Source organism: Falco punctatus (genome assembly GCF_963210335.1).
Source record: "Falco punctatus genome assembly, chromosome: 6".
Taxonomy (NCBI): Eukaryota; Metazoa; Chordata; class Aves; order Falconiformes; family Falconidae; genus Falco; species Falco punctatus.
The window spans coordinates 41858795-41879685 of record NC_137585.1 but is presented as its reverse complement, the minus strand read 5'-3'; the positions used below and the strand labels follow the sequence as shown (position 1 = coordinate 41879685).

The following is a 20891-nucleotide window of genomic DNA, read 5'->3' as shown; positions in this document are numbered from 1 at the left end:
AAAATAAATTACAATAACTCTGCCTATAACAGTTCACAGTACTCACTAAGCATCAAACTCATATTTAGAGTTTATTAATTAAAAAAAAAAAGAATAGAAATACTAACAATTTTTGTTTTGCCTGCCCTCATCAATCTAAGCTACATGGTAAGTTGCTAAAGATTTTAGAAAACAAACATTGTAGGTGATTGGTGCCATTTCCAATAATGTATTTTATGAGTCTTTTGCTTAGCATGAGACTTGTAGAAACTTTATAAAGCTAAAATGATCTAGAAATGAAAAAGGGCCATTTAGTGCTAATGTTACTAAAAATAATGGATATATAAGTTGATATTCAGTGAGTATTCAGCATCATACTAAAATCTGTGTGAAAAGTGGTTACTACAAGTATTGAAGAAATAACCTCACTCTCTCAATCCCTATCTACCCTTCTAAAGGTTTCTCTCAGTGCACCTGTATTATGATTCTCTGTTCTACTTATAGCTCTAGAACCCATTCCCCTCAATCAAACCCTCACTTTTGGCAATGCACCCATAAAGCAAAGATGTCTTAGTCTAAAAAAGTGCCAAAGCTCTGCCTCATTCACATCTTTGCTGACACTAGCATCCACTTAATCTTTCTCTCTTCTTCCTTGCAGCACCACATACATATTGAAGAGCAATTCAAAGGAGAATCACAGAGCATAGGTCTCTAGGTGCAGATGATCAATTGCTTAAATCCGTACTGTGTAATCTATTGAAGAGGGGAAAATGGAACAATTTAAGCTATGCTTTTCCGCCCAACTCATAGGCAGTTCATCTAGTGAGAAAGAGACCCAAAGAAGTATGGATGTCTGTCTATATAACCCTACAATCAGGGCTATTACAGTAAATTCCATATTTAGACTGGCCATCAGATGAAAAGGATGAAAACAAAAATCTTGGGGCTTTAATATTCTCACCAGCCACTTCCTAAGCCTTTGTCTTTAGACAGTGAAGAAGGCTGGTGAGACAAGCAATGACAGTTTCTTGAGGAAAGTCCTAATTGCTATCTGCTTGAGAGGGACAGTGCTTTACTACAGAGTGGTCCTTTTCAGTGTTGAGCTGCACATACTATATTTTAACGACCCTTGATGGATTTTGGTACAACTCAAACAGCACAGATGAATTTCAGTGGGTGGAAGACAAGATGATACTGCTAGTATTGGTAGTTCTTTAAAAGTATCCACCTAAACCACTTGATGCTACATTTAGCATATCTAAAAAAATTATTCATTATGGTTTTGGATACCTGTTCAGGAAAAAAGGTAATAGAAACAGAAAGACATACAGTAATATTATCACAAATATTTTGAACAAATGCTATCCAGTTCTGCAAAATGCTATGCTCTTGAAGTATGGTGATCTGCAAGATCATCATAACCTCTGCAAGAGCCAGGGTCTAATTTACCAATGAGAAAGTAAATTTTTCCCATTGTTTGCTGTGAAATCTTGTTCTTGCAATGTGTGTGTAACTTAGAGCTGACAGTACTGCATAGTGAATCTGACCCAATCATCAATGCTATTAAATTTGACATTAATTTTGATTCACCATGATATTTGTACTTTATTTTTTTTACTTTTATAGCTCTGCCCAGTTCAATAAGAAATTTTATCCTTACATCCCCTGACAGTGAGGCAAGGTTTTTTTACGTGTGTTGTCCAAAGGAGCAAAGAAAAATAATCTGTGTGTTATGGTTACAGAATTTGTAGCAAAGGTGTCATTGTTGGAAGGAACATGAATTAAAGAAGGTGTGCACATACGTGTCATTTTGATTTTGTTTCAGCTTCTTTTTCATGAATTGGTATTATCACATGGTTGTTTCATAGTAGAAAGAAATGGGATTCTATGTGCAGCTACTATTCATTGTTGAGAAGGTGTTCACATCTGAAGTTACACTTAGCAATGTTCTTTGTGTCATTCCTCTAGGTATTTATTTTCTGATTAATTACACATAATTTCTTTCAGTGATAAATCTAACTTTATTTAAGTCTACAGTATTTTAGTCTGGTAGTACAAATGAAAACAGAGTGCTAAGCATTAAAACTTCTTACTCAACTGATGATTACATATAACTTTAACAAAAATTCAGGGCATATCAACCCTAATTTAATTATAGAAAACTCAGTCGCAATAAGCAGATCCTCAGAGTGGAAGAACTACTAAATATATCTTTTATTATAATTTCTCAGTTCCTTCTCAGCTGTCTCAAATACTCACTGTACACACGTAAGCAAGTATAAGATCAGTTCATGATTGAGAGCTGTGACTATGCTTACCTTGGAAATGCTTTATGTAAACCACCTTGTTCCCCTCAGCCTATACCTCCCACTTAAAGCATTTTTTTTAACTATGTTACAATTGTAAAAAACTGAGAGAGTAAGGTTTATCTTTTTCTCTCAGGTTAAGTTCCTTGGCAGACAAGAAGACACCAATGAGCCAGAGTTTGTCTCCATTAGTTAAATTAGGGATATCGATCATGACCTGAACATAAATCTCTTAACTTTTCTCTGGTGATAACTTCCAGGTAGGATTAATGTTCTTTGGATGTAGCTCACAAGAGATAAATCACTTTTCTTTTTGGCAACTCAACCTTTTAAGTGAGTTGTTAGATATAATCTACAGATACCATATAGAAAGGAACACTACTTACCAACATGACTTATCAGAATAGAATAGTCTTTATTGCAAATACACTTTACAAAAATAGTATTCTCAAATTGCATGGCCACATGGTAGTTGATGTATTTTCAAATAGGAAATTAGTATTTCACAATGTACTAGCAAATAATTCAAGGAGGTTATCAGTTAACCTTAAATTTTGCTTCTCTTTTCATGTGCTTTAAAAATTGTCACATTATTAGTGCCTGTCCTGAACCTTCATGTCATAGCCACCTGAGTACGTTATACTGTGCCAGTAAATCCATGTTTATTTAGATGACTCTTTCCTTTTCAACCCATTAAGTATACTGTGTTGCCAAAAGACATTCACAAATTCTTTACATATTTGACTGAAAAGCCAAATGTCTATGTCCCTTAAATTCTTATTACCAGATCTGCTGATGTTATTGCCCCAATTTTGGAAAAATACATTTAAATTCTTTATAATAAACCCCTAACTTTTAAAATTATTTTTCCACACCCACGATGATTCTTATTCTATAAGAATCTCCTACTCCACGTATTTCAAGTTATATAACTTATCACCTGTAAGGGAAAACTGGGGGGTTTTGTGTGTGTCTGTGTCTGTGTCTGCTGTCTGTCTCATTATGGCTTTATCTTGCCATGACCTTGCCTAGTCTTGCTTTTTTGCTTACACAGGGTCAAAATGATCAATAGTTTAATCTTCCTTTATGTCCCCAAACTCTGAAACTCTACTCAGAATAACCTCTCCATATTTAAGGTACCAATTCCTGTTCTCCAAGCTCTTTTATATGTTATATGTTATAAATATACAGTTTTGTATAATTCTGAATTAAAATTATGCAGAACTTCCACTGAATACCTAAAACCATGAATAATTATATACTTTAATGGTGTTGGCATTTTTAACTCACTTGATCTTAATCATAGTAAAATATTTCATTAGATGATTGTTCAAAGTTTTCTCCATGGATTTTTTCCATGCTTCCACATATTCTTTGGAACCTTGAAACAATCAGCTGTTCTCCTCTATAATGTAGTGTTTGATAAATGACTGAGTATGGCAGATATGACAATCCTTACTCTGTCAATAACTGCAGGTACTAAAAGTATCTTATTTTCAGTAATAGATCCAACCCTGAAGCAAACTTTCCTGATTTTCAGAATTATGTGAAAACACTTTATAACTCCTAGTCTTCAGATTAACTACCCCCTTATTAAATAACATATCATGGCACTACTAACCTCACCTTAACCCAAAATCAAGTAGGTTTCAAAGGGACCATAATACCAGTTCAGGTTCTCATAGTCAAATCTAGCTACCTGTAATCAAGATCAAATTCTGGTTATGTCAATATCAATCCCAACCACTTTCAATTTATAACATCTGTTTATTGATGTATACATAGCATAAATGTTCTCACTCTTAAGAGATAAGGAGGATCAGCTGTTAATAAACTGCACCTGTGGCAATTTCTGACTCTAAAATCACATATTTTATTTGCAAACTCCTCTAGCCAGTGTATTGCAACTAATAAATAGGGAAGAATGTGGATGATGGTCCTTTTACAGTTCATGATGGAGCTACCAACTTGCATGCTTTGAGAAATAGCTCCAAATTCACTGCTTCTGACTGGAATTTTGGGTCAACATCAAGTCTTTATTCTTCCAAAATGACTTACCCAAAAAGATTTTGCTGCCTTCACCATATAGGGGAAAAAACAAACGAACAAAAAGTCATAGAAAAGTATCCAGCAAAAATTCCATCATTCTGGGATACAGAATATTAGTCTTCAGTATTTGCCTCTTACAAGAAGTTAGCTCTTTGTTTGTTGTTATTGGGTGCTGGAATACCACAAACGCTTCATTTCTTTCCTTCTTTTCTACTGCATTTTATACTAGAGATGCTGAAAAGTCTTTCTGCTATAGACCTGATTTTGGACATTCCTGCCTTCAGACTCCTTTTCTCCATCTCAGATACACTGGTGACATTTTACACATTATATTATGTGCAGTATTAAATGCACGGTCTTATTAGATTAACAATAGCTTCCTCTTCTGAGCACCATATAAAAACCAAACATGATACCACATATGACAAAACTAGGAAAGCAGTGTTTTTCAGTTTCACTCACTGTTATTCTCCCTTCCTTTAGTTTGCACTGTTAGTTTCCAGATGGATTTCTTCTGAGACTCCCCAAATAAGCAAGATATTAAAATCATTGTAGTTAACATTATTTTATTATTTACATCAGAAAAAAAAATTACAGTATAAATAATGTTTTGTGGCTATAATTAGCAAGCAATAAAGCCTAATATTTTCATATTTCTGCATGAAGTTATTGAACATATTAAAAATGTAAAGTTCTGTTTTAAAGGAGTTATATTATTTAGTCAGAACTCAGTTGGAATATGAAAATATATGGACAATCTGATATTAGTTTTGTGTATTATATCATTGTGCACATTGCTATATTTGAGTAGTGGATCTTTAGAGAAATGCTGTAGGTATTGCTTTTCTAAGCACTTCATTGGAGTGATATTAACTTTTATGACTCTTAAATGTGCTATTCAGCAAGTAAATGCTAAAACATATATTTGAGATATGCATCAAGTGTTATCAATAAATCATTGTAACTTTTCCAATAGAAAACTGTCTTCTGATTTTTCATAAGAATCTATTTTCTTTTCTTTTTCCTTGTTTGAAGGTATGTATTGATAAGCAAACAAATTGAATTTTCTATTTTGAGATTTTTGGAAGAGCTAAGCAAACCATTTGGGTAGAAATCCAAATTCCTCTTCAAGATTAAGAAAACTAGTTCCAGGTTTTGAGGGTGGAACAAGATTGTGGCTCTATAATCCCAGAAAAAGTAAATTAAAAGAAATGTAAGCCTTAAGGAATCCATATTCAGGAAGATATAGAGGATTTATATAATCAATCATTCTCTTAATATTTACTTTTCATTGGAAAACTGTCCATATAGAAAAGTCCGGTTCTGTAGACCTCAAAAGAGAAGTAAGATACAGTTGCCAAGCTACTCAGTAATACACATGGTCCCTTTTTACTGCCATTATGAAACATTCAGTCTCTGCCACAGAGAGACTTCCTTTATTACATACACCTGTATGTACCCTCCAACTGGAAAAAAAAAAAAATTACCTGAAAAGACATAAAGACTAACATTCATGGCACTAAAGTAATGACAGCAAAGGTCACATAGTATTTAAACACACTATGATGCAGGTTTACACATTTATCCTTGAAATAGTAATTTTTCTTGTAAGTTTCCATTGCATTTGAAAGCAATTAATAAAGAGTAAATATATCATATCATAGAATACAGTGCAATACAATATAATATATATTTGCAAAGTATTTTTTTCTCTCCTCTTTTCCTAGGTAATACATCTGGAGGGAAAGCTCACACCAACACAAGATATGAACTCAGATATAACAAAACCTAAATTAACTATTAAAGAATACACGGACAAGAGGTCTCTGAAGACATTTTTCTTTCAAAAGCATGAATACAAATCAGGAAAGGATTAAATTCAAACTATAAGCAGGTTCTGGTAGAGTTATATGTTGACATGGCCAAATCTTTTTGCACACTATAAGGACCATATTCTCTTTCATTATGTAATGTCATGACTATTAAATGAATCTGTAGGTTTATGATTCACTTTTTTCTATTACCTGAATTTTCTGGGATGTATGTAATATAAAAATTTCTTTGTATATATTCCCATTGAATTAAAAAGGAATCTACAACTGAGCTCAATGAGAAAAGTAGAAGTTCTTTGAAATCTATGACTCCAACAGTAGATTGTGTTTAACTTTATAAAATTGTGTTATCCAGGAATTTAAGGTGAATTACTCCTTTTTTAAAAAGCTCTTGAACATACCAAAGCTTGTTTGTTTGTTTGCTTATTTCTCAGGCTAATCTGGAAATGTAATTTTGTCATGGAGAACAATGAATAAAAATATTTTCTCTAAACTCTCCTGACACTATCTTTTATGCATTAAAAAAATAAGGAATTGTAATAACATCCTCCAAGAGAACTTTCACTTATGCATCCTGAAAATTTTAGTTGGCAACTTAATGTGAAAGAAAAAAATTAAAAAGCCTTCTTCTATTTGTTTTCTGTATATTTATAAATATCTTAAATAGGAAAAGGAGGAAATTTCATGCACAGATCCAATCCAAATGTTTTAATTCTTTTTGACTCATTGGCAATAGCTGTTTCAAGAACACTTAATATTATCTATTAAATGCAATAAACACACAGAAACAATATAACAAGCTTTAAGTAGAATTTAGACAAGTAGTTAAAATTCTGTTAAAATGACTTTTTCCTAGGGTAGCATATTAATTTACTTCATGGCTGGCATTTGATGGTCTGTTACAGAAAATGCTATTCCACTGATGTGTGAACTAATAGAACTGTTTTCCCTGTATGGACTAATCAAGTCTTAATATCACTAGCATTTGAAAATAATTAGGCATAATAGATTGGATCCCATTTTAATTTCAGTTGTGCAGTAATTGGTCAGCAAGTACTGTGAAAAAAAAAAAAAAAAAGAAAACTTTGTCTATTACACCTAATACAATTTTCAGAATACAATAGATATTGTGCAGGCTTTTACATATTTAAAATCAGGATTTTTCCATAAAGGTTTAACTGCTGTTTTTTAACTTCATGGGGAGAATTTTGCCATAGTAAGATTTTCATATGATGGAAACTTCAAAAGCAGTCGTAAAATGCAACCACTTACATTCTAGTCCAAGATATAGTTTAAAACTTATCCTTTTGCTCTCCTCTGTATTATGTATCTTTGTAAAGATGGCTTATAGCTGGCACAAAAGCTGTATTTTGCATGTAATCACTATTAGATCTAGTGAAAGCAGAGAAATTCTGAATGAATTTTAAATAAAAATAAGAATTAGCAAGTTATATCTAGGATACTTTTTTGCACATTTTGTGGTCTATCTTAAAGTTTTAAAAACACTGCAAAAATTTTCTAAATTGTATAATCAATTTTCTGTGTTATTTATAAGATGTACACTCTTGAGCATCAGAAGTCAACCTTTTTTTCCAAGCTGTTTTGTTTGGGTTTTTTCTTCAAAATTGAGTAATCTAGGGAAATCTTATGCCATTTTATGGGTGAAAAGATGAGGAAAAGTTTTGTCTAGATCACATATTTCTATTCCCCTAAGAATTTTAGAGATTAATTTATAAATAAATCTGTTAAATATCTTTTCTTGCCATAAACTTACTATATACTGAGCTAGCTTACATATCTATTATTAACTTAAAAGTTTATTAGGAAATCAGGGGCAGATAAAGCATTCATTCTTTCATTCATTCATTCATTCATTCATTCATTCATTTTCGTAGATGGCTGCTGTGTTTCTTATGATAGTTCTTGATGAAAATATTCCTTCCAAAATGTGCATTTTCATTCTGCAGTTTAGTAAGAACGTGGTAAAAGTCAAATGAATCAGGACATTTAAAATTAAACTCGACAGAAATGTAGTGAAATCTAACATGGAGAAATCCTTAATTCTTAGAGAAAATAATTAATTGCATGATGTCATATTCAAAGACTTTTCAAGTCTAGAAAAAAAAGATTAATTGAGTCACTTTTCTATGACTTTTTTCAGTGTCTTAAGTCTAATGAACTCTTCCTGTCTGTAAGTTGTTGCAGTGTAAATTTTCAGTATCATCCAATAGAAAATGAGAAATTTGACCTTGGCTACTTAGCTTTATCTGTTTAATGTTAGAATAGCTACCTGATTTAATATGTAATTCTGATATTAAATTGTGATCCACGATTAACGAACCTATCTTCTGGATTCTTTTCATCTAGGGAATGGAAAAGTTGATCATCTAAAAGTGCAGGCAAATAGCTAGTGGGAAAGTATTTCTTAGCAATTTGAATAGCTGAGCATATTTAGGATCATAAATGAAGAATGGAGGGTAAACATATGTTTTATGCCTTGAAACTCTTCAAAAACATGGACGAAAAGTTAGAAATAAGGGTGAAAATATTTAATTGTAGTTATTGAGGGTTAATTTTCATAGCTGAATTTAGATTGACAAAATACTCATCTCTCTGATTAAAGTATATAGGAATTGTAGGTGGAAAGCACCTTTTGAGAAAAAAAGAAGTCACTCTAGGCCTCCTCCCCTGCTGCAAATTTTAGTAACAAATTCCTGAACTTTAGCAGTATAGCAAGAAGAGCTGCCCATAAATACTGATTTTTATCTGTGCACATTTTTGTCACACATTCCGTAAGTGAATAGCTTGTTAAATATACCTGTTGTTCTAGTCCTGACACATTTCTCCTACACTGTCAGCCATATATTTTTGCTGTAACACAGAAGTAAATTTCAGAAGATCTCTGTTTCTATTTATTGTTATAGTGAAATACTTTCTGTGAAAACTTACTTGTTGAATTAGTTTAGGAATAAATTTATAAGACATTCTCATACTACCCTGATTTTTTTATTTTGTTTGTTACTCAGAAGTATAAAAACACTGACCATGCTGGTAAAATTGGAAGAATATTCCATAAAGCACTAAAAAAAAAAGAAAATTTAAAAACAATTTATTGTTGGTCTTGGACTATTATGTGAACTGATGGAAAAAAGCATTCACTCTCAATCTTTACGAAATAAAATCTCAACATTTCTAATACTAGTGAAGTGGCTGAATCAGAACTGCTGTGAGCTAAGGCATTGCTCGGATGTCTAATTAGTCTTTTTAACTTGCATGGGCATCAATATACAGGAAAGAGCACTCACTGTAAGTAGCCTAACAAGACTATTGAACATGGGATCTTTGGAAAGAGTTCTTTGTGCTACTGACCAGTGATTCTTTGTAAACTGTTGGGCAGAGTAGCATATTAACCTCATCTATTATAAAAGCAGTATACTAGGGCTTTCTGACATAAAACCTGAATGCACGTGAAAGAAATGTAATTAAAAAATTAAATGATCCACTACTTGTAAAGGGTTTGTGAAATGTTCATCAGCTGCAAAAACAGCAACTGTGAGCTGTGTTTAGGTAATTAGGGAATTAGCAGTTTTCAGTCCTAATGAAAAAAGATAAAGTAGTATTGCAGACTAGCAGCTCTCAATAAACTGGGACTTCAGAATGACAGAACCACAGCAGGAAGGTGCACTGCTTTTTGTTTGTTTTGGTTCTACTTACTTTTAATATTTTTAATTTAATTTCATAATAGCGTGATTTTGATAGACACCTTCCTCTTCAAGAGGATAATTGAGTCTTAAGAACACACTAGATTTTGTGGTTTTAGACAAAGCATCCTATTATATGAATGTTTGATAGAGTTCCTGTTTTCAAGAAAAAAATGTTCTATTTTGATTTCAAATTTATGAATAAAGAAAAATGAAAATGTAAACATAAATATAACCTTAAATGTTAAAAGTGAATAGGAGGGTTTTCTATCTTTTCTCTTTACCTCCCCTTCCTTCCCCCAGTCTTCTCCATCATACTTTTTTCTCATTATGTCAGTGATTCTCAGATTTCTAATTTAGATAAATATCAAAGGTTTTTTCCTATGCTATCAACTTGCCAAATACATTAATTTCTGTATAAGCTACACAGAATGTTGCATACCATTTGCAGGAAGAAATGAGAAAAATATGCAGACCCTAGAACACAAACTACCCTGATTCCCTTGACTGAGCAAATCATTTTGATAGCTGTTTCCTGACTTTGCTGCATCCCCCTGTAAAGTACAATGAACTCTATACCAGAGGGACAGAGTGTTTGATAAGGAAATGTGAACATTCATCCCTGTTAACACTTTTTTTTAGTACTCTCTCTTTGACTTCCTTTATAATTTTTTTCTTTATTTTATAATGGTGGGATGACTGCCACCATCACTTTCCCTCTTGATTAGAATATAATAGTCTTGAAAAACCCCTCTGTACTCTTCCCAACTAAATTAGATCTATAAACACTGGATAGGTTAGACTGATTTTCTGGGAAACTTCTGAGATCGGTTATATGTGTATACAGGTGTAGTATTCAGTTGTAAATAATTTTGTGAACCTAATTTGTGTCATGGTCCACCCAGTGGACTGGTGGTGGTTTGTTAACTATGATCTTGAAGCGCAAAAATCAAGTTGACCAAGCCAAGGGGTTATGCTTCAATCAAACAGCACAATTTTATTATTTGCCCGTAAAGCGGCGTGCAATAGGTAGAAAGACAGAAAGTGAATAAAAGGTAAAGTAAAAAGAAAAGGAAAGAGGATTATAGCTACCACCACGGGTCCAAGGCGTCCCTATTGTCCCAGGTCCAGGCAGCGTCCCGCCAGTCCTTCTGATCGTCGTGATCCTTGGTAGGGAAGATCTCTAAAGTTCCATTGCTAAGAAGGCATCTTTTTATGCCAAGCAACACACCTCGCTCCTCCTCTGGTCCATGGACTGCCACCAGTCTCCGCCCTCTCAAGCCAGGTTATCTTGCCCCAGAGGTGGGTAGCTTCAGACCAGGAGGCGTGTTCTTGTACTGTTTTCTGGTTCGTTGTTATGACCATGGTTGTGATCCATCTTCTGGACAGCTGTTATGTGGCCTTATTCAATCCCAGGTGGCAGGGAACGGCATAGTACTCCTCGTACCATGCAGTTCTCTTTCCCAGGGTCTTGGTGTCTTGGTGTCCATGAGGACCACATTCCATCTCCAGGTCTCAGTTGGCAATGTTGAGACAATATTTTGTTCTCTTTAGACCGACTCTTACACCACCCCATGGCTCAACATTGTTATCAGGATCACGTGGCAGTGATATAATCCTCTAAGAGGGGTAAAAGGACAGGGAAAGAAAAAAGGAAAAGAAAATGACAGACAGGAAAAGAAGGGGAAAATAATCATCTTTATCTCAAACAATTTACAAAAATCAAATGGTATTCATCAAAATGACTAAACATAAATCTGTTTAGGTCTTATACAATTTTCCTTGTGTCAGTAGATTTAGGGATGTCCACATTGGAGGGGATATTCAACAAGTTATGTGCATTGATTACAGATGTCAGATACGTCAATTCTTTACCATTCTCCAATTTAAGACATACAATATCATTGACAAAACAAGACCAATCAAGACCAATATCAAAAGGACAACAATAGGGTGACACAACTTGTTTAAGATGCCAGTAGCAGTCGGTGACCATCCCAAAAGTGTGTCCCACCATCCATGTTCTGCACCTTTTCTCACTCTTCTCAAGATACGGTGTATTTCTTCCACATTGTAATGGACAGTTATCAAGGTTTTCTGTCTGTTTTCTCTAACGTTTTCCAGAATCTTGATCAAGTCTTGATGCTGTAACAGTTGTTTTACCAAGGTGAGATTCATTCCAGTAGGTACAGGCTGCAATTCGTGAATCAGTGTATAATTAGATTTCAAGAGCTGGTGAGATGTGACTGGGGCTAAATAGGAGAAGTTACATCCAGTGATGTTAATAAAATTGCAAACGCAAAAATTTGAATGATTCTTAGTATCTACAATCACTGTATCTACAGATACAGAATTACAAGCAGTTCTCAAACATGCACAACCTTTGCCAATATATACAAGCACTATTTCAGGCTTATCGTCAGGACGAATCTCAAAATGACAGATATTCTGTGTAGTGTCTAAACAAATGTCCTGAGCAATGATTGTGTTGCCTTCACAGACAAATCCTTGCTGTTCCCACATGATACAAGATTCCAAATCTACAGTTTGCCGTTTCTCATCCACCTTTTGGGCCCATACTCTATGCTCGAAAGGATAGAGTATGGTTCCATTGTGGTTAAATCCTAAGGCAATAATGGGGTAGACTACATTTGTTTATGCCACACATAATCTTATAGGGGTACTGCATTGCACTCAAATGCAGCCAACAATCTTGGCTTTGGTTTTTACATGACAAAATAGAACCACGGGGTTCAATTCCATAGCTGTTTGTTGGCACAGTAAGGGATTCAGTAATTAATCTGCATCGTATGGAGATGTTGTCACCCTGAGCCACCATAAAAGGGGGTAAAACTTTATTTTTGTCATTCAGCGTGAGGGTTGTGTCCATGCCATGGTGTATGACTATTGCAACAAGCATCACTGGGGTTTTAGTTACAGCATTTATTTTGAATTTGAAGGTCAGACTCAATAGATCTGATCGGTTTGCTGGATTTCTTCAACAATTACACACCACATAGACAGGTCTCGTCAAGGTGAAGTTATACCAACAGTCAGTCTTGTCATTTTTACAAGATTTAGAGATCTTAACGTTGTTGGTACTTGGATCCAGGGTGGTATAATTGCCGACGTGCTTTTGGCGAAAGCACATAATAAGGGATTCTTGCTTATCACATTCCCACTCAGCAGTATGACAAAGTTTTGCTGAAATACCGGGGTGAATTCTGGTTGTTAAATTTGGATCCAAAAGATTCCCAGAGACAGTAATTAAAGAGGCCTTTTCATAGAGAATTCTTCCCACTTTTCTACATCCTACCATAATCTTTTCTCCAATTATTCCAGTTAAAGTTCTGATCTAGTCTTTCCTATCCCACTCCCATTCAAGTGGGGAATAGGCCTTATCATCATGCAGTACTACAGTGGCCAAATTTGGAAAGTGATTCTTGGGATACTGCCCGGTAAAACCAGTATACCCGACAATAGCTTTAGACCAAGGCCATTCAGCACCCTTTTGGTTATGCGTAAGTGGGAAAATACAAAAAAGTAGTACCAGTCCAATTTTACTATTAGTCATTTTAAAATTTAGGGCTATGAATTTTCATCTATTTATAGTTCATGTTCTCAGTGTCCCTCAGAGTTCTCCTGTAAAAATAAAACAACAGAGCTTGCCTCCCTGAGGCAAAAAAGAGTTAAAATGATGGGATTATCCAGGGGTATTTATCTTATGTTCCTTTCCCAGGGCATCAGAGGCTTCCCAAGCACATGCATTCAGTGTGGTTTTCAGTACCAGTGGTATGTTTCCCACAGCAGGAAGTGCCGCCAGAATGGGTTGTCCTGAGAAGTGAGCTGGGTACTTTAAATCATTTGGTCCCTTTAATGAGGAAATCAAGGAAGGAGCTGTTGGGCAAAAAGCGGTTATTTTGGGGCATCCGTTTACCCCCCTTCTATCATTTACATCTTTAACAGCTTCCCACAAGCGGACGTCCCAATTTCCCTCATGAGGTTTCAAAAGTTGTTTGAAGAGACCATTGGTCCTTTCTACAATTCCATTAGCTTGCGGATAATACGGGGTATGAAACACCCATTTAATCCCTTTGCTTTCTGCCCAGTCCTGTACAATTCTGCCAGTAAAGTGAGAACTGCTATCAGATTGCATTTCTTGTGGCTTTGGAAAAGTTCCAAACCATTCATGCAGCGCTTTCACAGGGTTCTCCCCCGTAGCCCTGTTAAAGGCTTCTACTTGGACTAGTCCTGATGTTATTTCCACTCCCACCAACACAAAATGTTTTCCACCTGATCTCTTAAAGGGGCCAATATAATCCACCTGCCAGGCATCCCACAAGCCTTCACCCTCCCTCAAATGCAGAGGGTCATCCTCTAATGGGTGCCTTTCAAGTCATCTTCGATATTGTTCGTAGGCTGATATACAGGTTTTACACATTTCTCTGGTGACGGGCCAGCCTCGGGCAAGGGCTTCACAGTACAGATCTTTAGCTCCTGTGTGTTTGTGTTTTACATGCAACCATTCTTTATGTTGAGACAATATTGTTCTTTTTAGACCAACTCTTACAATTTGGCAGGGCTGTACAAGTTTTATGATTGCATGTTCTCACCCTTAGAAAGCACTGGTGATACCTATGTGTCAGTGTCTTCTCAGTGTGCTGTGCAATTACTTTATTGACATTGACATTATTTCAAGGCATTTTGCTTGGCGTATGATCTAGACAGATAGGTATAGATAAGTATATATGTAGCTATAAATGTAAATAAATTAAATATAGTTTTTCTATCTGGACCTATATATATTATATTGTGTTATATATACAGGTAATGTGTATATATATATAGTTATATATAAGCAGGTAATATATTTTTAATATGATTTATACTTTAGGCATACTAAGGTATACATATGTATACATTAGGAACACTAATTATAAGAGTGCCTATTACATTTAGGTTACACAGTGTGATTAATATGGTGCCATTAAATTTTATGTATTTTAAACTACTATTGCACAGCATAAATACTATGCAAAAAGGAATTTTTTAAATCTACAGTTAGTGTTATTCAAATAGGTCTTCCTATCTTCATTTTTTCATAATATTTTTAATTTTACATAGCAAATACATTTAGCTAGATGAGTGTATATGTATAAAGGGTGAAGCAGTGAACAGATTTTGCATCAGAGGAATACACCATCACCACAGAACTGAAGATTTACCTGAACACAGTTCATATTTTCCCCTTTGGCTTAGTTTTATTTGTGTATGTTTCAGCTGAAAGCATATAAAAGCAAGTCACATATTTCTATTTTAAAATAAGCAAAGTCAAATTAAGTGTTTGGACATGAAGTGGCAGAATTCATTCCCATTTTAGTCTTTTAGATATTTTAGATATTTTGCTCTGACCCTCTATCCAAAAAGGATATTTTTAAGGGTATTTTCAGCTTCAACTTCACAGGATAGTTCTTTGCAGTTACCAAGATTTAGAAGTGATGCTGTTCCCTTGCCTCCTTTGAATTTAAAAAAGAAAACAAAAAAAACCCTCAGGTCCTAATTGTCCAGCCATCAAAAGTGCAAACCTGTTGGCAGATGTTCAGTCTGATTTGATGAGCAGCCTGTTCAATTATTTAACCACCTATTAAAACCCAGCTCCAGAACTTTCTTCATTACACCACTGCTCTTTTTTTCTCCAGTGCCTTACATGATGGGGCCTCCTTTCCTTGCTGCAACTGTTCAGGCTTGGAACCACTCTGGAGAGTGAGAGGTCCAGTCCTTGTTAGATCATTATTTTACTTAGTCCCATATTAAAAGTCACAGCCCTACTGGGTGGATATTTTCTACAGGCAATGACGACAAAAAATATTTTGACAGTGAATTTTGAACATCATAGAGATGAAGAACATTAATGGCAAAGTTTCAGGCTGAGAAGTAAGGATAATGCAAATATAAAAGATTTCTATTTCAGGGAATAATAGGAGTTGTTCCAATTTGGTTTAACTTGTTTTAAATTTCAAAGAACCAATCTGTGTGCCAAAAATCATTCCTGCTAAAATTAAAAGTAGATATGAAATTTGTTATTTCTTAATTATTTTCTGCACATTAATTCAACTAATTCTAGAATCAACTTTTATCTTTTTAACAATTAACTAAGCACAACTCAAGTTAATGTAAGAATACTTTCAGCAAGAGTTAGTACAGCTGTCAGTTCAGCTACCGTTCCTTTGTTTTATATGGGATTGAGAGCAGTAGTCTGAAAGATGTCTAGAATATGATCCATATCACAGGGCAGTTTTTTCTAGTTATTTTAAGAAGTGACCAAAGTTGGTTCCTAGGTAAAATATTTAGCAAACTCCAAAGACACCCATAGTCAAAGCAATTCAATCTGCATTCTTATGCTGAGTGGTCATTTCCCCAGTGCTGTCAACCAAGTGTCAACAGCGACAGTTTTACAAACCATCAACTCCAATGGAAGAGTGTAGGTCTTTATCTAGTTTCATCACTACACAGAAAAGACAGGTTAAGTCAGGCATTTCCAGATTCTCTACATTTATGCCAAAGTATTCATGGAAAACCTTCTTGGTTTTTTTTTTCCCTGTCTTGACCTCCAAATATTTCTTGTAATGCTCATTACTTTATCAAATATGTGCTGTGCTGTAATTGCTTGATCCAAAACATCCAGTAATCCTGTTTTAAAACATTCCCACCTTTCTTTCCATTCCTTGCCACTACTGTTTGTCCTTCCTGCCTCTGTAACCTGCTACATTTTGTTGGCAACAGCTGCTGGTGGAGTTACTTGGTGAGTGGGAACAGCAAACTGATTCAAGTTTTAAAACTAGTAACTCCACCTCCTGTCACCATTGCAGGAAAGGAATGGAATACTTTAAGCTGGTATTACCACAAAACTCTTCATATCATTAAATCATCTCTTGACAGTAAAGCTCCAAGTTTTCTTGCCATAAAACAAACAAACAAAACCAGAAAAAAAAAAAAAAAAAAAAAAAAAAAACCACCCAAACAAAAACCAACAAACACTAAAACCCACCAAAAAAAACCCCCACATTTATTTCTGCAAGGATAGTAGTGAGAAAGACATGAAGAGGCAATTTGTCTTTTTATTTTCAGCAAAGAAGCTGATGAAACTAAAAGAAACACTCACCTTATTGTACAAAAGTAAATCTCAACACCTTCAGCATTGTAAATGAGCCAGTAAAGAAAAAAGCTGAAAATATGCAGAAACAAGGATTCAGTGATAAATTTGTGAGTCATACACTAAAGCTGCTCTTTTCTACACATGACATCTTTTGTTGAACTGGTACTGTAGTTTATGTAAATCACTCAATTTGCAGCTAATTATTTGATTGCATACATAGTGTGAATAATGGGTGGTAGTATAAGCACAGAATGTTTTGATTTTTCCTGCTAGGAATAGCAGCAGCCAACAATGGAAATCAGCTATTTATAAAAGACATGGAAATATAATGGAACTATGAAATGGAATAAATGGAAGAATAAAATGGAAATATATTTGTGAATATGAACACGTCTCTATATTATATGACATACATATCTTTGGTTTTACTTACTAATTCCATAAATAGTTTCACAGAACAGAAAATTCCAACAAAACATGACTAAATGTAATCCTTTCCAAATGGAAAAATAGGGAAATATACATAGGTGTTCCTATTTTTATGAGATGTCTCTCATTTAACCAATGACAAATCACCTCTAAGATTTTTTTTGTTTGTGTGTGTAGCAACAACTGTATTATAAAGTCACATGCATTTTTCCTAAAGGACAAGATATCCACAGGCAGCTCCAACAGCATTATAAATAACAGAGGAACTCACCCATGTGCCTCATTAGGTACTGACAATGGGAACCCCTTTCCAATGCTGTTTTTATATATTTTTCATAACAGTTGTTTGATCTACTATGCAATTTTAATATCTCAAGGTGTTTGGAGGTTAAAATGAAGTAACTCTCAGTGATCTTCACCAAATCAAAGCATTAAAGAATGGTATATTGTCTGTAATATGTGTACTTATCTTAATACACTTATCTTTATCTTTACTATCACTGTGGTTCTTGAATCAGTTTTAATCTGAAATATAATTCCATTCCTTTTCTCTCTTTTTTCTTTTTTTAATTCACATCACTTAAGGAACCCATCTCAAAGTTGGCTTTAACACAAAAGTGTGTAATTTAATGTAGATTACTTTCATGGAGCCACTGAATTTAAAAGTTGTTATTAGAAAGTCATGGTTGGATTCATGTAATATCTTTGACAGAATGTTATAGGATTGCATGCTGAGGTTTTGTGATTTAAAATTAAATTGTCTGTGATTTTTTTTTTTTCTTTTAGGAACTTCTTTTTATCCTTATTTATTTGTACCTGGAAATCACTTCAAAGTTTAATATTCACTATTTGGAAACCACTGTTATACTTTAAATACAAAATCTCAAATTCTTGATTTCAATATATTATAAAGAATTCCATGTACTAGGACAGAGAAAAAAAATGTTTTTCCCTACTGGAAAGATTATTTTTTTTTTCCTTCTTAAAAATTTCATAGTAACTTAAAAAGTCATGATAGATATATTCACTTGCAGCAAACACTTCTCCTGTCTTACATACAGGTTAGCAGATATTTTTCCTCTTGAGGCTTTCAGCGTGACTTAATAAAGATTATGTCAATTGATGAATATAAAATTCAGTTTTACTCAGAAATTTAAAACTGGGAAATTAGGTCATCTGATAATGTTTTGATATTCCCACCCACCCACCACCCAACCCCACCCCCACCCCCCCCACCCCCACCCCCTCAAACTGGAAAATATTTATTTTGCAGCAGGGAAAGCTTAAGTGCAGTGAGGAGAAGAATATGTTCAAATTAGAAGTTTGAAATTTGTATCAGGTTTCAATACATTTCACTGTCTATTCCAAGTATGTAGCCCACAATCCATTTTTTTTCATCTTGTACTATCACTTCTGGGTTTTCTTTCATATTGTCTTGGCCTCACTTCTTCACTACTCTAGTATAACTCCAGCCACAGTTTCACCTGCTACTGCTATTCGTCCTTAATACTTTCCTCCTGTTTTACTAAGCAAGTAGTTACTAACTCAGGGAATTCTGCTGTGTTTGACCTCAGGATGAAAAAGTTCAAGTTATTGTAAAGCGCAGGAGACAATGGTCTCCTGTTACTATAAAAAGTAGATGAAATTCCTTTCAAATGAAGGAATAAATCTGAATCTCTAAGTTAATTAAATCAGGTATAAGAAGAAAAGGAACTAAATAAAAACAATTAAAATTATGTGCTGAGGAGCTTAGCCTTGTAAATTGTGCAGAAATTGGAAGTGCATCTTTTTAATAGTTCCTTTAGCAAAACCATTCACTTCCTGAAACTGAACAGTCATAATTTTTGCTCCAAGGAATTTATCAAGTTCATATCATACTATGAATTTCTTAATGAAATTACAAAGTAATTAATAATATGAGTCATTCTTCTATTTAATATCTCTTTCCTTGATGGAGTTCTTAGAGTGCTAGACTTCTCTCATCTGTTTTGATTATTTTTTTTCCCAGCAATTTTTGTAAACAAAGTTGCCTGTGGAAGGCAGTTATTGATATTACATGAACATTTCTTGCCTTGAAAAACAATTGAAAGCTTACCTTTCATGCTGTTTGGCCATTTCATTTTTTTACTACTATTTGCATATAATGAAAGCAAATTCCATGTGGAATGTGTCTACAATCTCTACCATTAGTTTTTCATAATTTTTTTTAAAAATACTTAAAGATGTCATTCAAGCGTAAGATTCAGTTACTGTTTTTTCTCATATCCTTCATAGAAAAAGTGTGGCTTAGTGGAAAACTTTAATACAAGTCAATGATGACATTTTGTATTAACTAAGGAATATGTTCTGAAGAGAAAGGGCAATAGAGTGAAAAGACCTTGGACATTTAAAAGTCAATATAAGTATGTCGCTAACTTTGCTGGTCCCCTTATATGGAATATCTTCACAGGCTGCTCGGCTACTTTGTCTTTGCAGTGACTGACAATAGTTGTCATGACAATGTAACAGTGTAGCTGGCAATATTTTTAGAGTAAGATGTGATACAAAAAGATAAAGGGGTTTCAGCTGGTCTTTTTGAAACATTTTAGTTATTTGAACTTTGTAAAAATTACTATAAAAATAACCAGTGACTACTCCAAGACTGCTGTTAGATTTGATGTCTTATGAACATAATGCAGCTCTCCAATTACTTTTGACACATAAACTCAAATTTTGATGGACACACCACATATATCGTGCTACTGGTGGTGTAATTATAGCAACATTTTGTATCTTCAGTGCTGCCCTGCTCTTCTGCTGGTATACCACTATGCATGTGTAGCTGTTTCTAAAAGTTTTCTATTTAAAACACGTGTGGAAAAGATGCTTTCAAGACATGTAAGATGATTTCATTTTACACTAAAAGCCACTTTAAATCATTGCGTGTCACATTTTATATGAGGTCATGTCATTAGTAATTGAACATGGATACCAGAAAGTTTGCTTTAATTTCTGTAATCCTTAATGAATAACTAACATAATATCTAAATCTTCTATATCCTACTCCAAAAGGGGATAGCGTTTATTCAAAAAAGAAAATATTTGTCTCAACTCTATAGAAATCAAACTTCATCTGTGTTTCTCCACCTTTGTAATTCATAAAGGAAGCTGAAAGCTTGAAAGCTTTATATTCTTAATATTCTATGTACTTTACATTCCACATAGCTTTGTGTTTGGAGGAAGAAAGAGTAGCATAAAATATACTACTAAGACAACCTAAAGATGGATTGGAGAAAAAAATTATGTGAACCGTGGAATGGAAATATATGGCTTCAAAAATGCACCATTTACTTGAAAATATTTATTGTAAAGCTTTCTTATTTTTCACCACTGCTCAATTTCTGTTTTCTGTTCAGATGTGTTTCTTTCAGTAAGCTAGGCTAGTGTTGGCAGACTTTTC

At 34.2% G+C, this 20891-nt stretch overlaps 1 protein-coding gene across 3 annotated transcripts in view; it reads left to right on the top strand.

The window, feature by feature from the left end:
- Nucleotides 1-20891, top strand: part of MGAT4C (MGAT4 family member C) — a 433108-nt gene that overhangs the window by 233377 nt on the left and 178840 nt on the right. The window lies entirely within an intron of this gene.